Source organism: Protopterus annectens, chromosome 9.part0 (assembly GCF_019279795.1).
Source record: "Protopterus annectens isolate FY-2018-M chromosome 9.part0, PAN1.0, whole genome shotgun sequence".
NCBI lineage: Eukaryota > Metazoa > Chordata > Ceratodontiformes > Protopteridae > Protopterus > Protopterus annectens.
The window spans coordinates 1879116233-1879134562 of record NC_056743.1 but is presented as its reverse complement, the minus strand read 5'-3'; positions in this window follow the sequence as shown (position 1 = coordinate 1879134562).

The window sequence follows — 18330 nt, the reverse complement described above, 5'->3', positions numbered from 1 at the left end:
GCATGTGTACTATCCTTTGCCCATCAGCTAGAGCCAGGACATATTGTGCATGTTTACATCTGCCAGAGCTGCAGCTGATGCTTTTCCCTCATCTGTATGTGCTTGAGATGTATGTGGTCATGGAATCTGTGGTCTTGGCCTTTGCTACCCTTGTTAAAGCAGTTTCCTCAGAATTATATTATGCAACATGGAACAGACTGTGATTAGTTGAAAAGGTTCCTAGGTCATAAGGCAGGGCACCTTGTGATATGTCTAGACACCAGAACCTTGATTTGTGTATGCCAGATACACATTCTATGATATCTCTAGTTTGAGAGTGGGCATGGTATCATAAGCTAAGGTTACAGTGTATAACCTGCATCCCCTGGGTACCTGACAAATCTTCGAATGCTCAAATTTTCGAACGTTACATGGTCAAGACCAAACGTTTGAAATTTTAAGTGTTCAAAGATTGACTTTCAATGGCACCATATGGTGCAGATAGGGAGAATTTCACTTTTCTGCACTGAAGTGCGGTCTCGGAATTGGTATATATAAGTAAGGGGGTTGCAGGGGGCTTGCCCCCCTGCCTACACTGTTAAAGTGTTTTTTCTTGTTCTAGTTTTTTTTTATTTGATGTTCGAACATCCATATGTCGAACATTTGGTCTCGACCATGTAATGTTAGACATTTTGGATGTTTGAACATTTAACATAGACCCCATCCCCCACTAGATGACCTTGTGGTAAGTTACCCCTAGCAAACTGTGTGTATAGCTGATAGGTGTGATTCATGAAAACTTGCTGAGTTGCCAGCACAGACATTGTAGATAATCCCTTGGCCATTACAGATGACCTGACAATTTATAGAATGGAATGCCTTCCTGTTAATGTATGTCCTTCCCTGCTCACCAGGTGGCATTTTCATTTCTATGTGTGTGCAATCTATGCCACCCAAAACTTCAGGGAAGTGTCCTGTTGCATAAATATCCTTCATGTTTCTTGCTCTGTCCTCTGAGGTGTGTGAAAAACAGATATGATCCCTTGTATGTTGTAGTATTGCATTTAGAAACTGATGTAATATTCTAGAGGCTGATGTCTGTGACACCCCTAATATATCTCCTGTGTGTCTCTGGAAAGTACCAGTAGCTAGTATATGTAATGTTACTCATATCTTTGTTTCTACTGGGATAGCTTCTCCACAATTTTCCATCAGTCGGAGGTGAGGACGGGAGAGGTTGCATATTTCATGTAGTGTTTCCCTGTTCACTCTGTATCACTCTACAATTTCTATGCCATGCAGTCCCTGGTAAGTCAGATTGGGTCTAAACATGCTTCTTCTCCTTGGCCGATGTCTGGCTGCAGCAGCACCTTGAATTAAAGCCTGTTGCATATAAACATGAAGGAGACCAGCAGCAACACCTTACTTTTTTTTTCTAAGTCTAATCATGCTAAAGGTTTTGAAGGTCAGAGCAAAAGTTCCACAAGTGTACACTATGACTTTATAGCTTCCTGACTAGCTCCATCATCTTGGATTCATGGATTAGCACATAATTCAGATAGTTAAGCTTTCGTTAGCATACTCTTGCCATTTACTTTTGGTTTGAGGCTCTGCATCAAGTGCAGAGCCATTTAATGAATACCAAACAGCACACTATCGTGTGTGTCATGCCATGATGTGCACGTGATGGCTACACTATATATAGGTTTTCATGAATCTGGACCTAAGTGGATCTCAGCATATATAAACAGATGAGACCAATGCCAATTTTTTTTAACTGTAACAGAAGCATAACTTCATCACTCAGTAACCCCTTTAGTACAAAATGCAAAGCAAATCTTGATGCCATGTATATTCCTATAAGATTTGTATTGTTTTGGATAGTAAACAATGTATGACTCCTACACATATGCATAAAATACAGATTTTTTTCCATGCACCATTGCAAACTATATAATATTAAAATAATTATATTAAGGAAACTAGAACTTGTAGTTAAATAATAATGTTAATTGTCAAGAAAAGGATGGCAGGGATTGAAAAGGCATAGAGTAATGTGCAGCACAAAACAGCATGGAAAGTTGTCATGGGCAGGGTGTGGGTATTAAAAGAAACTGGGAGCAGACAAATACAGTGTTTAAAACTGTATAATGTGCAGCACATGTGAAGACGTTCAAAGTAGACACAGATGAAGTAGCCTGTGCAAATGACGAAAACAGAATATGCAAATGCAGGAGGCTAAGATGGCAGAATGATTCTTGGATGAATACAAAAACATCGCTTTGCACCTGTGCTCACCTACTTTGAATGTTATTATTTATATATTACATGGTGGAGGTATGTTAAGCATAGGAGCAACAATAGCTGAACTGCATGCATTTTAGCTGGCATAGAGCCAGTGATGGTTGTAGTGCCTGTCACAGGTGACCATGGCAACACAGAACATGCAGGCAGTTACTGACATATCATCTCAGTGGCCAGTGGGTAGTAGTTTCAAATTGGAGAGGGATGCATTATGGGACCTGTTCAACCTGAGTCAATCATGAGTGGAATTGAGGGGTATGCTTGACATGCCATTTCCTGTGAGCCAAAAGCTAAGTAAAGCTTTGACTGTCATTGCTTCACAGACCTCTCAGCAGCCTGTAAGAATACATTAGGCATTTTACAGGCTTCCACTTCATATATACTTAATTAGTTCCTTAACACAATGTGGCAACATATGGAACATTTCTGGTTCCCAAGGACACCGGAGGAAAGAGACAACACCATGCATGCATTCTGTGAGACTATGTCCATTTCCTGTAAAGGCCCTACCTGATCTGGATGCTTAGAAGTAAATAAACAGGAAGAGCTAACATTCTCTGAACTGCCAGGTGGTTTGTTATCATTAAGGCATTACTGGTAATATGTTTGTGCACCACGCAGAAAGTTTATATGATTCATGTATTTGGCACATGTTTTACCTCTAGCAGTGATTCTTGCTCGTAGTCTTCCTACAGGATCATTTGCTTGGTAGATGTATACACACATCTCATAGGATTGGGCCGCACATAGATACTCTACATGCCATGCCCAGACCGCCTATAATTACATGTCTGGTGTGCTGCAGGCAGTGCCAGTTGTGCCAGATAAACCATAGAGCCATAGCTGATGACCTCTATACTCAAACCATTTAACTCATGCAGATACTAGAAACATCATGGAATAGGTATTTGGGCAGTTGAAGGGTCAGTTGTGGTGCTTAGACACCTACAGTGGGATCCTACAGTATATGTCAAATATAACAATTAAAATAATCCATAGTGTGTGCCATGCTACATGGTATGAACCTTCCAAAAACAGTGCCCATCTGGACACCACCATAGCAGGACATGCAGTACAGGAGAGAGAAGCAGTAGAAAGGCAGTTAGTGAATACAAAGGCACGCAATGCCGCAGCAGAATTACAACTGAGACACTGTGCACAATGAACCACAGCACTGATGAAAGTGGTGACACCTGGTGCACAACTATGGGTCATGGAACAGAATACACAGAATAATATGATGAATGTAGCAACAAACTCAAGGTCTTCAGGGCAGTGTACTGTCTGTGCACAATGTGCATTAGATATCAATACACCCTCACAAGTGAGGGGGTGTCGAAGGTCAATATCACCAACATTTTTGCAGGTGACAGTGGGACACAGTGACAGTAGCCAGTGACACTGTGAAGTGAGCTACAATGACATGACATAAATTTGGTAGCCTCATTCTCTGGGTGCTTGTTGGGTAAAAGAGATCACATTCTTCAGTGATAGGGTTGTGATACTGCTACATAACTTTTGTCTGATTCCACTTTTCTGACATTGGTACTTTGTCCTGCCTCTGATAGATTTATTGGACCTTACTGGATTACCCTGAGGAGAAAACCAATGAACAGAGCCCAGCAATAATAACTTCCTGTGGCCAGGAGTGCCACGCCTTATGCCAGGATACAATACTGACAATGTATGTTCACTGATCAAAGGTCTTTTAATGTGTTACACCCTATGCATGTCCACTATGTGTGGACCTGCCATCCACAGACCACACTGACAGTGAAGACAAAATGGATGGCATTTGCAATCTACCTCCTGGATGCATCAATGCAGGTAGCCATTGCCACCACTGACTTTAGGAGAGCAGTCATCTCATTGATGCTACACTCCAAGTCAGTATGTGGCTAGAGTATGTCCTTTCTCATGCCACACAGCACACTTACCAGCTCAGCTGTGGCATGATTATTAGCCATCAGTGTGTGGATCACTGGCCAGCACATCTACTAGCTGATTCTGAATACTGCATACATATTAAAGCAATATTAGAGGTGTGATGCCATCAGAGAGCTCTGTGTCACTCCCATATGATGGACATGTCTACACTGGACTCAATTCACATTTCTGAGGCAGGAGTTGATGGGGATGGGTAAGGGGCTGTGTGGGACTAGTAGCCACTGGACTACATCAGGGTCTGGTGAAACTATGTGCTTAGCTGCAACATCTACAAAAGCCTCCATAGCAGTGGATGGATGTGTCCTTGTTCCCCACACACTGTCTGAGGCAGTGCCATTGTTTCATCAGACTATGCATCCTGCAATTTTGCATCATCAAGATCATCAGCCATAGCAGCTGGCCTGATGTCAAATCTCTGTTGCCTTGCTGTACTGGAACCTCCACCAGTGGAACCTGTGAAGGCATGATAAACAGTAAACCACAGTAAGCCCATATAAATGTAGTTCTAGTATCCCACTGTGATGTGTTTAGTGGAACACATGAACAATGTCACAAACCAATATGTAGGAACACACACCTTGTTGGGATAGGCATTGCTTTTACAGACTGCTGGTGCATATTGGTACAGATGTGCAGGTTGTCAACAGTCATATTCCATCTACTTTACACATAGCTGTGTGTCATAGGCTACTGTTTGGGTCACTATTAATGTGGTTCTTCCTCCAATGAATATGAACGTAATAGGTGACAGACCTGCTCCCCAACTAAGACACCACTAAGCATGAAGTCTGGTTCTTCAGGCTGTAGAGCAACACCAAGACTCCACCTCTGTCTTTCACTTCAGTGTTGATGGCCCTGTTCCTGAAGTGGTCCTGTACTCCATGATGTTGCAAGCCTTTTTATTTACGGGGGAGATCTTATCAATCACCTTTTATTTATTTATTTTTTACTTATTTTATATTTGTTGACCGGGAATATGACCGACTGAGCAGAAATAGCCCTTTTTCAGTGGAGACCTGGAGAGAAAAGCTGCGATAAACATTATAAGTACAATGGTTAAAATTAACAGACAAAAGTATTCTCAAAAAAGATGACAGTCTATTATTTGACAGGAATTACCAACATTAATATCAAGGAGAAAAACAGCATTTACAAGTCAAACATTAAAATCATGCATGTGGATAAGACATGCTTATACAATGTAGTCTTAAAATATTAATACAATATGAGCATTTGTTATTTCTGGTAACGGTTTAGTGGAGAATATGTAAGAGGAGAAGAAGTTAAGGCTGAGGCTAAAATGAGATTCATGGCTTGAAAGAGAAAGGTCGACAAGGCCATAGGAGGAGAAGTGATAGCTAATAGAGTGAAGAAGATAATTGTTAAGGTTTGTGGTCAATAGTGAGAATTGTTTAAGGCTGTTTATAGTGGGTGAGTACAGAGGCAGGACCAGAGAGTTTTTAAGTGTTCTTTGGAGGCTGCTTTGAATTGTTTTGGTTGATTTAGTAAACAAATTTGTAGTGGAAGCTTGTTCCAAGCAATGGTAGGGTGATAGCTATATAGATTAGATCCTTTATTAGTCCTAGTTTTATAGATAAGTAGTAGTTCTTGGTCAGAGCTGCGGAGTGTTCTAGTTGGAGAATAGTAGGATATAAGGGAGGATATGCTAGGACAATAGTAAGGTTGGTATAGTATATAGGATATAAGGGAGGATATGCTAGGACAATAGTAAGGTTGGTATAGTATAGAGTGTATAATCTGGAACTGAGAGAGAAGAAGCATGTTAGGAAGTTCCAGCCAGTTTAAGTGTTTATGTGATACAGTGGTGGGTTTTATAAGTATGTTGGGCAGCGAATCTGGCTACCTTGTTATAAGTAGAGTTAAGTTTTGCTAGGAGTGTGACATTAAGGTTTGCAAGTATTTAAGAACCATATAACAGACTGGGTAGGAGGTAAGTATGAGAGAGGGTTCGTTTAGCATTGGGAGTGAGAAACTTTCTATTTCTTATAGCAGGCCTAGTTTCTGATGAGTCTTTTTGATGTAGTTTGCAGGTCAAATTTAAGTTGATAATCTATAGTGACGCCAAAGAGTTAGGTGCTTGAGTCCGGTACTGTTGGAGTGTTATTGGCAGACAGTAAGGTGAAAGCAGATTTGAGATGGTTAAGAGTTTTTGGAAGAAAGAGTAAGAGGTTTTTTTTTTTTTTTTTTGAGATTCAGGATTAATTGTTTGTTGGTGAGCCAGGTTTCCACTGATGTGAAGGCAGCCTGAGTAGGGGAGATGAGACTAGAGGGAGAGTTGGATATTGTGATCACAGTAGAATCATCTGCATATTGTACAAGAGATAACCAAGAGCAAGAAGTATAAAGCAGATTGATGAAAATATTAAATAGTAGTGGACCCAAAATAGTTCCTTAGGGAACACCCATTTTTACAGGGTGGGAGGGGGAGAGTGTGGAAAACAATTTCACTGTTTATAGGTGATCAGAGAGATAGCTAGAAAAACAAGTGATAGTAGCAGGGGAGACATTTAGATTTGTCAGCTTAGCCAGAAGTAGAGCGTGAGAGATGGTATCAAAGGCTTTAGAAAGGTCAAGGAATAAAGTTTGTTGCTATCACAAGCCTGAGAAATAGTGTTTGTAAAGGAGATGCGGGCAGTCTGTGTACTGAGTTTTGGGCAGAAAACATACTGTGTAAGAGTAGTAGGTTTTCCTGTATTGCAGGATTTACCTGTGTATGCATTTTTTAAGTAGTTTAGAGAGGGGTGACAGAATGACTATAGGTCTAAAATTAGAGATTTGTTGGGAGTTACCTCCTTTGTGGATAGGTAAAGTATAAAATTCTTTCCAGATGGATGGAACTTTGGACTCAGAGATTGAGCGGTAGATTAAGATAGATACAGGAAAGGCCAGAGCATCAGTTGCTATCTGGAGAAAGTAGGAAGGAATATTAGCAGAAGTAGAGCAAAGGTTTTAGTTTGGAGAGCAGTAGTTTGCTAAAGGTAGTTGATACAGGTTGAAAAGAAAAGGGTGTAAAGTTAAAGAAGTAGGGAGGTTGGGTTGATTAGAGGGATTTGAAACTGGGGGGGGGGTCATATCAATTCATTTTCAATATATAAATATAGAAGGTGTTGGGCAGATGTTCAGGTGTTCAGGTGTCTTATTTGGGAAAGGATTTGGGGAGGGGGGATTTCCAAGATGCAGTATTTAGTTGACTGAGTTCCAAAACGTATTGGGGTTAGATTTCAGTGCTTTGGGAGGGTTATGGTAGAATTCCTTTTTATCTTTAGCAATGTGTTTATTTTTTTGGTCAGGTTTCTGAGTTCTTTGTACTTTTGCAAGTCTGAAGGGGGTTTATTTCTTGTCCAGGTTTTCCACAACCTGTCCCTGTTTCTCATTAGAGTGTAGGTTACCTTAGAGAGCCATGGGGATATTTTAGATTTTATTCCAAGAGTACGGAGAGGTGCAAGAGAGTTTAGTATATTAAGAAAGATGGAATTAAGTGATTGGACAGCTTCTTCAAGAGTAAGTTCATTAAGGTGATTCCAGTTTGTTCTGGAAAGGAGAGGGTTAAAGGTGTCAGGGGAGAAGTTGGATAGATTGTGATAAGTTATGTATTTGTGTGATCTGGTGAAGTGTGGAGTAAATCTAGTAACTTTTATTGGACAGTGATCACTAAGGGAATTTGGAAGGGTTTCTGGGTTATGATATGAGGTAGGATTGGATACCAGCATCCACTCGAGTAGAGTACTGGATAGTGAGGGTTAGACGGTTCGAGTAGATGATGATAACTCCACCCCCTTTTTTCTTCTGGCGATCAAGATGAAGTATATTATACCATGGGGGAGAATGTCTCTATCTGGGACATGTGGTCAGCCAAGTTTCAGTTAGGATGATTACATCAGGGTTATGGTTAGCACCCCAAGCATGGAATTCACTAGTTTTATTAAGTATACTTCTAATATTCATTGAGCAGAATGAGAAGTGTTTTTTGGCCAGGGTTAGAACATGTTGGTTTGGTGGGATAGCATTTTTTGAGGGTGAGGCTGAGGTAGGTCCTGGGTTTGGATGAATGTCACCTGATAGAAGTAGAGTAGCAGGGGAGAGTGAAACTTATGTTTATATGGATAGCTGGAGAGATATTTTGTTTTAATTTTAGAATGGATAGTGCAGGAGGGAGGAATTCTGATTCTGGAAAGAGGAATATTTAGAGGGAGGACAGATGAAGTGATGTTAACAGATTGCTGTGGATGAGAGAAGATATAGCCTTCAGAATTAATATGGCTGTTGTTGACTGGTATTAGGTAAGGATGGAGGGTGGTCAGTGATAAGAGAATTCAGGAAAAGTGACAGGGATTCACTGCAAATGTGTTTTTTCATTGCAGACTGTGTTAGTGTCCTGTTTGTTGCCCATCTTACTTATCAAATCTTGATTTTCCTTACAGCTACAGAGCAGCAGTGTCTAATGTCTAGTGAGAGAAAAAGTGCATTCAGACATCAGGTAGAGTAAGAATGTGCCTGAATACAGTTGTGTAAAGATCTGTTATGCTATCCATATCATATGTAACTCTAATAACAGTTTTCCCATTGTGTCTCCCATTTGTAGATAGAGTAGAGGTGGATCTACATGAGCAGCTGGGATCACATCAGGATCTTTCACCTGCTGAAACTGGAGTTGGGTCAATGGTTCATTTCAATGCTATATTTTTTTTGGGGGGACAATGGGATAATGCCTCCTCTTCCCAAGGTGGATCAGGGGTATTGTCTCTTCTGACTCAGTAACATCTATAGTGACTTGTAGACCAGTTAGCATAATGGCTAAGGTCTTTCCATCCCACGTGCAAAGTACAAGGTTCGAGCCTGACCTCCAGTCAACTCCTGTTTGGAGTTTGCATGTTCTCCGTGTGTCTCTTTGGCTCCAAAAAACATACTGAGTGTTTCCATCTCAAACTCAAAAAGAATGGAGTTATGGGCAGAAGCACAGACTTGGTGCCTTAAAGGGGGAAGAGATGTGCAAACCAACTGTTTTGGTCATCTACTGTGGTAGACAGTATCTTCATGAGAGGAAAACATGGATCACAGACTGTCTGCCATGGCAGGGATAGCCACTTGATAGTGTAAAATATGGTTCTAGGTGATTTGGACATAATGACTAATGTCACAAAATGGGCATGGATATATCCTGGGTGGTTGAGGACCTGGCCTACTCCTACCTTTGCCAGGGTGGGAGGGAGCATATATGCCCTTATTAGCTAGCATATAAAGCTACAGGCTGCTTTGTTCCCAGCCCAGTTTGGATTACCTGGTGCTTTGTTGAGTGAAAGCTGGGTGTAAAACCAATCAATCTGCTAGACTCAGTGTACGTTCACTGACGGGATGCAGCTTGGAAGAGGATGACATGATGGTGAGGAGGAGGCTGGCATGCTATGTATCCAGGAGACAAGATGGAAGGGTAGTACAGCCACTTGGTTTGGGATTCAGAGTCTACTACTCAGGAGGACAGGTTAGACATCACCATCATCATCATCATCATCATCATCATCAGCCCCCTTTTTCACATTTCTCTATATGGGGTTGGGATACTGTATTAACTGTTGCTATCTCTCTTGATTCAATTCCACACTCCTAGTTTCTTCAACACTCATGCCTGTCACAGATCTTATGTTACACAAACACAATCCATCCACCTCTTTCATAGACATCCTCATTTCCTCTTACTTTCTTCCTGTCTGTCGCAATCTTCTTCACCAGATTGCCTAATGCTTTTCTGTACATGTCCGAGGCATTGTAATCTGTTCTCTTTGATCTTTTCTGCAATTGGAGCTACTTTGTCTTCTGCTCTTATGACATTTCTTCAACTGTCCCACAGTGTGCATCCTACCATCCTTCTCAGGCACTTAATTTCCATCACCTCTAGCTTCCTCATCTGCCCTGCCTGTACTGCCCAGGTTTCTCTACCATACAGTAGTACTGGTCACACTACTGTCTTGTATACCTTACTTTTCAGCTTCTTTGCCAATCTACTGACAAACATTATGCCTGACACTCTATGCCAGTTGGCTGCAGCCTCACTGATTTTTAGCTTTGACCTCTTCATTCAGACTTCTCTTTTCCTCAACCACCTTTCCCAGATACTTGAGGCTATTAACCTGTTCCATTATCTTCCCTTCTGTCTCAATTCTCAGAGTCTTCTGATTTCCTCAATTTGCTGCCATTACCACTGTCTTATCTGTGCTTAGTTTCATCCCATGTGCCTTCAGTTTTGCATTCCATTCCCCTATCCTTTGCTGAAGTTCTTGCTCAGAGTCTGTCTGTAATGCCACATCATCTGCATACAGCAGCTTTGTTGATCTATCCCCTCTGACCTGTTTGTTAATGTAGTCCATCATCAGTATCAACAGCAGTGGGCTGAGAGCTGAACCCTATGCACATCCACTCTCACTGGGAACTCCTCTGTGAGACTGAACATTGTTCATACTTGAGTGATTGGGTCCTTGTACATAGCTTGCACTAATTCTACCAAAGTTTCTATATCTTAGAAGCAAAACAGTACTGCCCAAATCAGCTTTCTTGGGACCTTGTCGTATGCTTTCTCCAAGTCTAGGAATGCCCGGTTAGATTCTTTCCTCATGTCTAACCTCTTCTCACTGCAAACATCAGGTTACTTGTGCTGCATCCTGATCTGTATCTGAACTGCTCATCTCCCATTTTACTTTCTACTACTCTGTATATTCACTTATCAGTCAACCTCTCCAGAACTTTCATGCAATGTGACAGGAGTTTGATGCCTCTGTACTCACAGTTGTGGATCTCCCGTTTGTTCTTGTACACTGGCATGAGTATGCTTATTCTCCAGTCATCTGGGCTATAGCTTTTTCTTCACACTACCATTTCTCCCCATCTCACCCAGCATATTTATCATATCTGCTCTGACCACATTTGAGCCTACTGCATTCCCTGACTTCATTTTCCTTAGTGCTATTCTTAAATCTGTTAGGGTGGGCTCCACGTCTTCGACATCATAGGCTGTGTCTGGGCACTACAGATTCTTTGGGGGTTTCTTCATTCAGAAGCTGCTGGAAATACTTATTCCATCTGCCTTTAATGTTCTGTGGGCTGATAAGCAGGTTGTTGCTGGCATCCCTTATGAAGGGTGTCTGACTATCTTCTTTATCTTTCTGTCTTTGCCTTGCAGCCTGATATAGATTTTAGTACTGTTAGTCCTTTTGGATGTCATTGGACTTACGTTACATCTTTGATTTTCCTATTACTCTATCCCAGGCAGAGCTGGTTAATGGATATGGTTCCTTTTTGAGCAAAGATTGGCTTTTCATGTATATCATTTATTTTATCCTCAAACATCTCAGGAAAAGCAGAAGACTGAAGAGAGATGATGCCTTCTGTATTCCATGGGGGACTCCCCCTCCATATACATCTGTCATTTTACTATCACACCATTATAGGCAAAGCTCAGCAGGTAACCAAGGCATTTCATTCTGCATATCAGGGATAAATCTGCTCATATACATTCCTTGTATTATACCTGCAAAGACAAAGCAAAAAAGCTAATAGAGATGATTCATTTTCTGGCTCATGACTGACATTTCATATACATTTGTTGTTTTACGCTTACACCATCCCCAGACACAGCACAGCAGGTTAAAGGTGGTTTGGGATGTGTGTGTGTGTGTGTGTGTGTGTGTGTGTGTGTGTGTGTGTGTGTGTGTGTGTGTGTGTGTGTGTGTGTGTGTGTGTGTGTGTGTGTGTGTGTGTGTGTGTGTGTGTGTGTGTGTGTGTGTGTGTGTGTGTGTGTGTGTGTGTATGTTCATACAAGAATAGGTGGGGTAAGACCTGTGAAGCTTTATTTTAATGTACGTATTTCATCTGTGTTACAGGATTGTCTATGTTTTCAATATAATATAAAACCCTTGCTGTGTCTAAGAGGCAGAGGTCTGAGTTAAACATTCTGACTGCAAAGGGAGAAATTGGAAATATTGAAAAAAGGGGGAATAGCAATGACGGAAACAGAAGGAAAACATCAAGAATGTGGTGCAGGAGGAGGTGGGAGATGAGGAGACTGCATTTTTGGCGGGGGGCAGAACACCCATTTTTCAATTTTTTTATGTAAGAGGGCAGTTAAGGAAGGATGTTAGAGGGTGCAGAACAGAGAATTAGGCATGGAGGGGGATGAAGAGGAGTTGAGCTTAAGAGGAACCTCCAGTCTACAAGACCATAAATGTTTCCACTGCCTGATAGTGTTGCAGTGAAGGATGCTGGTGATAAGGGGGTGGGGCCTGTGGTTGATTGGTGGTTGGCACTGACTGGGGCAGTGAGTCATCAATCAGCTGAAGTACATCCTGGGCAGACTGAAGATGGCTCTACACTACCTGCTTCACCACATCCTCAGCCACGTCCTGGAGCCCATAGTCTGTGAGGCTTGTCAGGCTGCCACATGCCAGGGTGCCTACAAGAACAGTGTTACTGTCTCAACTCTGTGAGGACATCTCTGGACTGGCAGAGGGTGGACACTCCTTGAACATGGAGGAATATGATTGGGTTGGTCTTAAGGTTTCTGGACCTGTGGAAAAAATGAGAGAAAGATAATAAAGACAAATTAATGCATAATTAAAAAAGAGAGACAGAGAGACAGAGAGAAAGGCAGGGTAGAGAAAGGCAAGAAATGGAGACAATAAATACACTAAGAATGTTAAATATCAGTGCAATCTTTATTAACAGTTATTTTATGAAAACTTTATCCAAATAATGGAAATTCTGGGAAATGGTTCTGGAAGCATGGGAACAATCACCATCTTGTTATCAAGTGGTGGTGATTGTTTTACATTTGCAGTTGGACTCATACTAATGTCATATGCTAGTGTAACAAAAAATAATACATTTGCAGTTCTGGGCTGGTATGGGTTGTCTGCAAGAGGGTACTAAAAGTATCCTACTTCTGCTGTCTTTGTGTATGAATTACGTCTGCAGTGATATTTAAAAAATAAATAAAAATAAGTGAAAAAAACTTCATTTATTGCTGACAATTTCTTTCCTAAATGCATTTTTTTTGCATACTGACAAGCACCGTCAGTAAGTCACTTTAGTCTTCTGTTCTCCTAGGATTAGGTTTATAGGTTCATAGGTTCATAGATTAGTACTAGGCTAAATGCCCAAATGAGCCATTTTAAGCCCAGCCATTTACCCCATGTAAGAATCAAACTACAAGAATCATTACTTGTAGGATATTTCTTCTGCTGCATAGAGAGCACATAGAGGATAGTTGTTTAACTATCTCAGATGTGTGTTTTACAATATTTCTGACATGATTAATTGTACCATTCAGCGAGACACTGAAGTGATTCTTGTACTTGCTTAATATACTTGCTTAATATGTATGCTTATTTCTCTACACATTTCCATTGAGACTTGCCACATGCATTCACTTACTAAGCAGGAAAACAGCAAAGCACATATTTCCTTACTTTTATTTTATCTAGTCTATCTGTGCTAATAAGCATTTCTTCCTCAATGTGAGTTGAACTAGAAGGGAAGCATGATTTCCTTCACCTTGTTACATTTTTATATCTCTGTACAACTTGTTGATTTAGTTGATGGGCACTTTGTGCAAGCTATTTATACAACTCATTTGTAGTTTCTGCTTTCTACTATGCCTTACATACTATAGTTGCAGTTTTAAGTAATATCATGTGAATTTGATCTAAGCAAAATTATTTACCTTCCCTTCAAAGAGACAAGCTGTACAGGAGGTCTACACACACACACACACACACACACACACACACACACACACACACACACACACACACACACACACGCACATAAAAATGTAGCAATTGAAAGGAAGTTATGATATCCTTCCAGTTCGTGTATTAAACAAAATATATTTACTTTTATATATGGATGAACTAGAAATATTTTATGTCAACTTGCTTTCATAATCTGTTGCTTAATAAACGTAAGCATATAACGATGATTATATAGAAATGCATAAATAAGTAATCAAACAGTTCCTTTCTCTATATCCTCTGCATAGAAATGCATAAATAATTAATCAAACAGTTCCTTTCTCTATATCCTCGGTGCTGGGCATTCATTTGCTACTTTAACTCCTACCCCACCCCACTCCCACCTGTACTCTGACTAGGGTGAAGTCACTGAATTCAGCCATTATGTTAATATTTTGGAAAGAAATGAATGTCTTATACAATTACATTAATAAATAAATAAAAACGACCACCAACCACATTGAGCACCAAGGTCCTTCCAAACAAATGTTCAACACATACAAAAAACAGCAGATGGACCCAGAAACGACAGCAAGGCTTGTAGATGAACCCATCTTTAATTCACAAAAAATAAGGACATAAGCGCTTTCATAGTATCACTACTTCATCAGATGTAAATCACATTAACAAAACCCCTCCTTAAATACCATTAGAATAAGTCACATGTATCACATCATTTGTAAATTAAAGAAATAAGCACTCTAGGCAACAACACTTATAAAAACATGAAAAACTTTTAAAAAACGTTATTTCATACCACAATTAATACATCAATATCTAAAATAATTCATTAAAACAATGACATTCACAGAAGCACACATAAGAACATGTGCAGAAAGCACTTTAAATCACATACTACCTAAAACAATTAATTTCCTCTTAAGGGCTCTAGCCTTAAGTTTAGGTCTCAATGGAACTCTGTCATTCAGGCCATGCCCAAAATCCCCTCTCATCCTAATTATCCATTTCGACTCCAACTGCTCTGTTTGATTCCTAATATCTCCCTTTCTATTACTTTCTATAACTTGTCCAATTACTAAAAATGTAAAATAATGTGTTATATCAGTCTCAAAGACATGCTTAGAGAGAGCACTCATTGTGTCATTCTTACCTATATGGTAGTAATGTTCCCTAATCCTGTCCTTTAATGCTCTATCCGTCTTACCAATATAGAATGTTTTACATGTGATACAGTGTGCCAGATAGACAACATGGAAAGTATTGCATGAGGCTTGAACACTGAACCTATAAATTCTACCCTGATCAGGGTGACTGAACACCCCACTACTATCTATATATTTACAAGCCTGGCAATATCCACACGCTGAGGTACACCCCTCATGTGCACTTAACTGTTTCTGTTTGGAGTAGCATAACCGTCTCTTAAGTCAACACATATTTTTATAAACAATGCTAGTCTTACACCAACTATGTCAGTGATATCACTATCTGTTGTCAAAACTCTCCAATGTTTCTCTATAACTTCCTTGTAAAGTCTGACATCTCTGGAGTAGGACAGGCAGACTTTCAGTCCACTGTTCCTGCCCAGTTCTTTTCCAGTTTTCTTCTCATACTTCTCTCCAAAGTAAGGCCTGGCTCTAGTATCTCTTAGCCTAGCTACTTGTTCTATGTATTGAATACATGTCCTAATATCTTATGTGATGCGCAACATTGTTTTAAATGATCTGTATTCCTTTTTGATGTTGTATGGAGAAAGGCCAATGTTAGTGACACTTGACGTCATCTCTTTATTCACTGTCATCCCAAATGAGGAGGGTTTATCCAGCACTAAGCAATTTTTGTCCCAATATACAGATTTTGGCAGTATCAAGAAAAGATTAATATGTCAATTATTGGAGTGTATTTTGAACAACAATTTGTTTTTGTTTAATGGGCATTACTATTGCCAAAGACATGGAGTAGCTATGGGCACTTCAAGTGCCAATAGCTATGCCAATGTTGTGATGAATGTCTGGGAACAAAGGTTTATATGTGAGGGACCATTTAAAGCTCAGGTGATATTCTACCATAGGTTTGTGGATGAGCACTTCCTCATTTGGGATGGTACTGAATCTATGTTGCATGATTTTATTAATTATTTGAATGAAACTACTTCTTACGTGAGGTTTTCATGTAATATATCCACTTGTTTTGTGGATTTTTTAGATGTTAGAGTAATCTGTGATACTGATGGACATATTTATACAGAATTACACAAGAAGCCATGTCACTGTAATCACCTTTTGTATAAAGAAAGTATGCACCCACCACGTGTCTTTAGAAGTGTTATCAGGAGTCAGACTTTCGGGGCTTCTAGATTGAGTGTGAGAGAATCTGACTTTAACACACAGATTGGGATACTGAAAGATGCACTAGTATCAAGGGGATACAAACATCATGAGATCAATGAAAACATTGAACAGGTAGTTAGGCTAAGAGATACTAGAGCCAGGCCTTACTTTGGAGAGAAGTATGAGAAGAGAATTGGAAAAGAATTGGGTAGGAACAGTGGACTGAAAGTCTGCCTGTCCTACTCCAGAGATGTCAGACTTTACAAGGAAGTTATAGAGAAACATTGGAGAGTTTTGACAACAGATAGTGATATCACTGACATAGTTGGTGTAAGACCATCATTTGTTTATAAAAATATGTGTTCACTTAAGAGACGGTTATGCTACTCCAAACAGAAACAGTTAAGTGTACATGAGGGGTGTACCTCAGCGTGTGGACATTGCCAGGCTTGTAAATATATAGATAGTAGTGGGGTGTTTAGTCACCCTGATCAGGGTAGAATTTATAGGTTCAGTGTTCAAGCCTCATGCAATACTTTCCATGTTGTCTATCTGGCACACTGTATCACATGTAAAACATTCTATATTGGTAAGATGGATAGAGCATTAAAGGACAAGATTTGGGAACATTATTACCATATAGGTAAGAATGACACAGTGAGTGCTCTCTCCTAGCATGTCTTTGAGACTGATATAACACATTATTTTACATTTTTAGTAATTGGACAAGTTATAGAAAGTAATAGAAAGGGAGATATTAGGAATCAAACAAAGCAGTTGGAGTCGAAATGGATAATTAGGATGAGAGGTGATTTTGGGCATGGCCTGAATGACAGAGTTCCATTGAGACATAAACTTAAGGCTAGAGCCCTAAAGAGGAAATTAATTGTTTTAGGTAGTATGTTATGTATTAGTGCTTTAAAGTGCTTTCTGCACATGTTCTTATGTGTGCTTCTGTGAATGTCATTGTTTTAATGAATTATTTTAGATATTGATGTATTCATCATGGTATGAAATAATGTTTTTTAACAGTTTTTCATGTTTTTATAAGTGTTGTTGCCTAGAGTGCTTATTTCTTTAATTTACAAATCATGTGATACATGTGACTTATTCTAATGATATTTAAGGAGGGGTTTTGTTAACATGATTTACATCTGATAAAGTACTGATACTACGAAAGCGTTTATGTCCTTATGTTTGGTGAATTAAAGACGGGTTCATCTACAAGCCTTGCTGTCATTTCTGCATCCATCTGCTGTTTTTTTACATTAATAAATAGTTTGTGGCCTACACAAACAAAATCTTTTGTTTCTGAAAACTGCCTGATTGTAGTACAACTAAATGATAAGGTAAAAATTGCAGTATATAAAATTATGTGAAAATGCAAATATGTTTTTTTCTATTAGTGTATAAATACACACATATATATGTATATATGTGATATATACCTATATCTATAAATATATATCTATATCTATATATCTATATATATATATATATATATATATATATATATATATAGAGAGAGAGAGAGAGAGAGGGAGAGATCTATATAACTTAATTGAAACCCAGATAGTCAAACGCCTATTCATCAAACACCTTTTAGTCAAAGTCACAAATAAGCCAACAGACTTTAATTCACATTTTTTTCCTAAGGCAAACTAGAGGTTGGCCACCATCTGGAATGCATCCTTTTCCCCACTGTAGTGCAATCTCAGAGTTGGTATATTTAGTTAGGGTGGTGTGGGGAACAAAGCCCCCTACATAGGGGAGTGGAGGGCAAAGCCCCCACCTGGGTAAGTTTTAAGCGTGTTTGGTTTCTCAAAGAGTATGATAAGGCATTTTTTCACATTTAGCTTTAGGCCATTGTTTTGGCACCAATCATTTATCTGATTTAGAACCTCCTGAAGGATATCTGGATTGTTGAAGGATTTGATAATTTCCCCCAGTTTGCAGTCATCAGCAAACTTTGTACTGTTTTGCCCTAATCCATGGTCCTAGTGACTTTT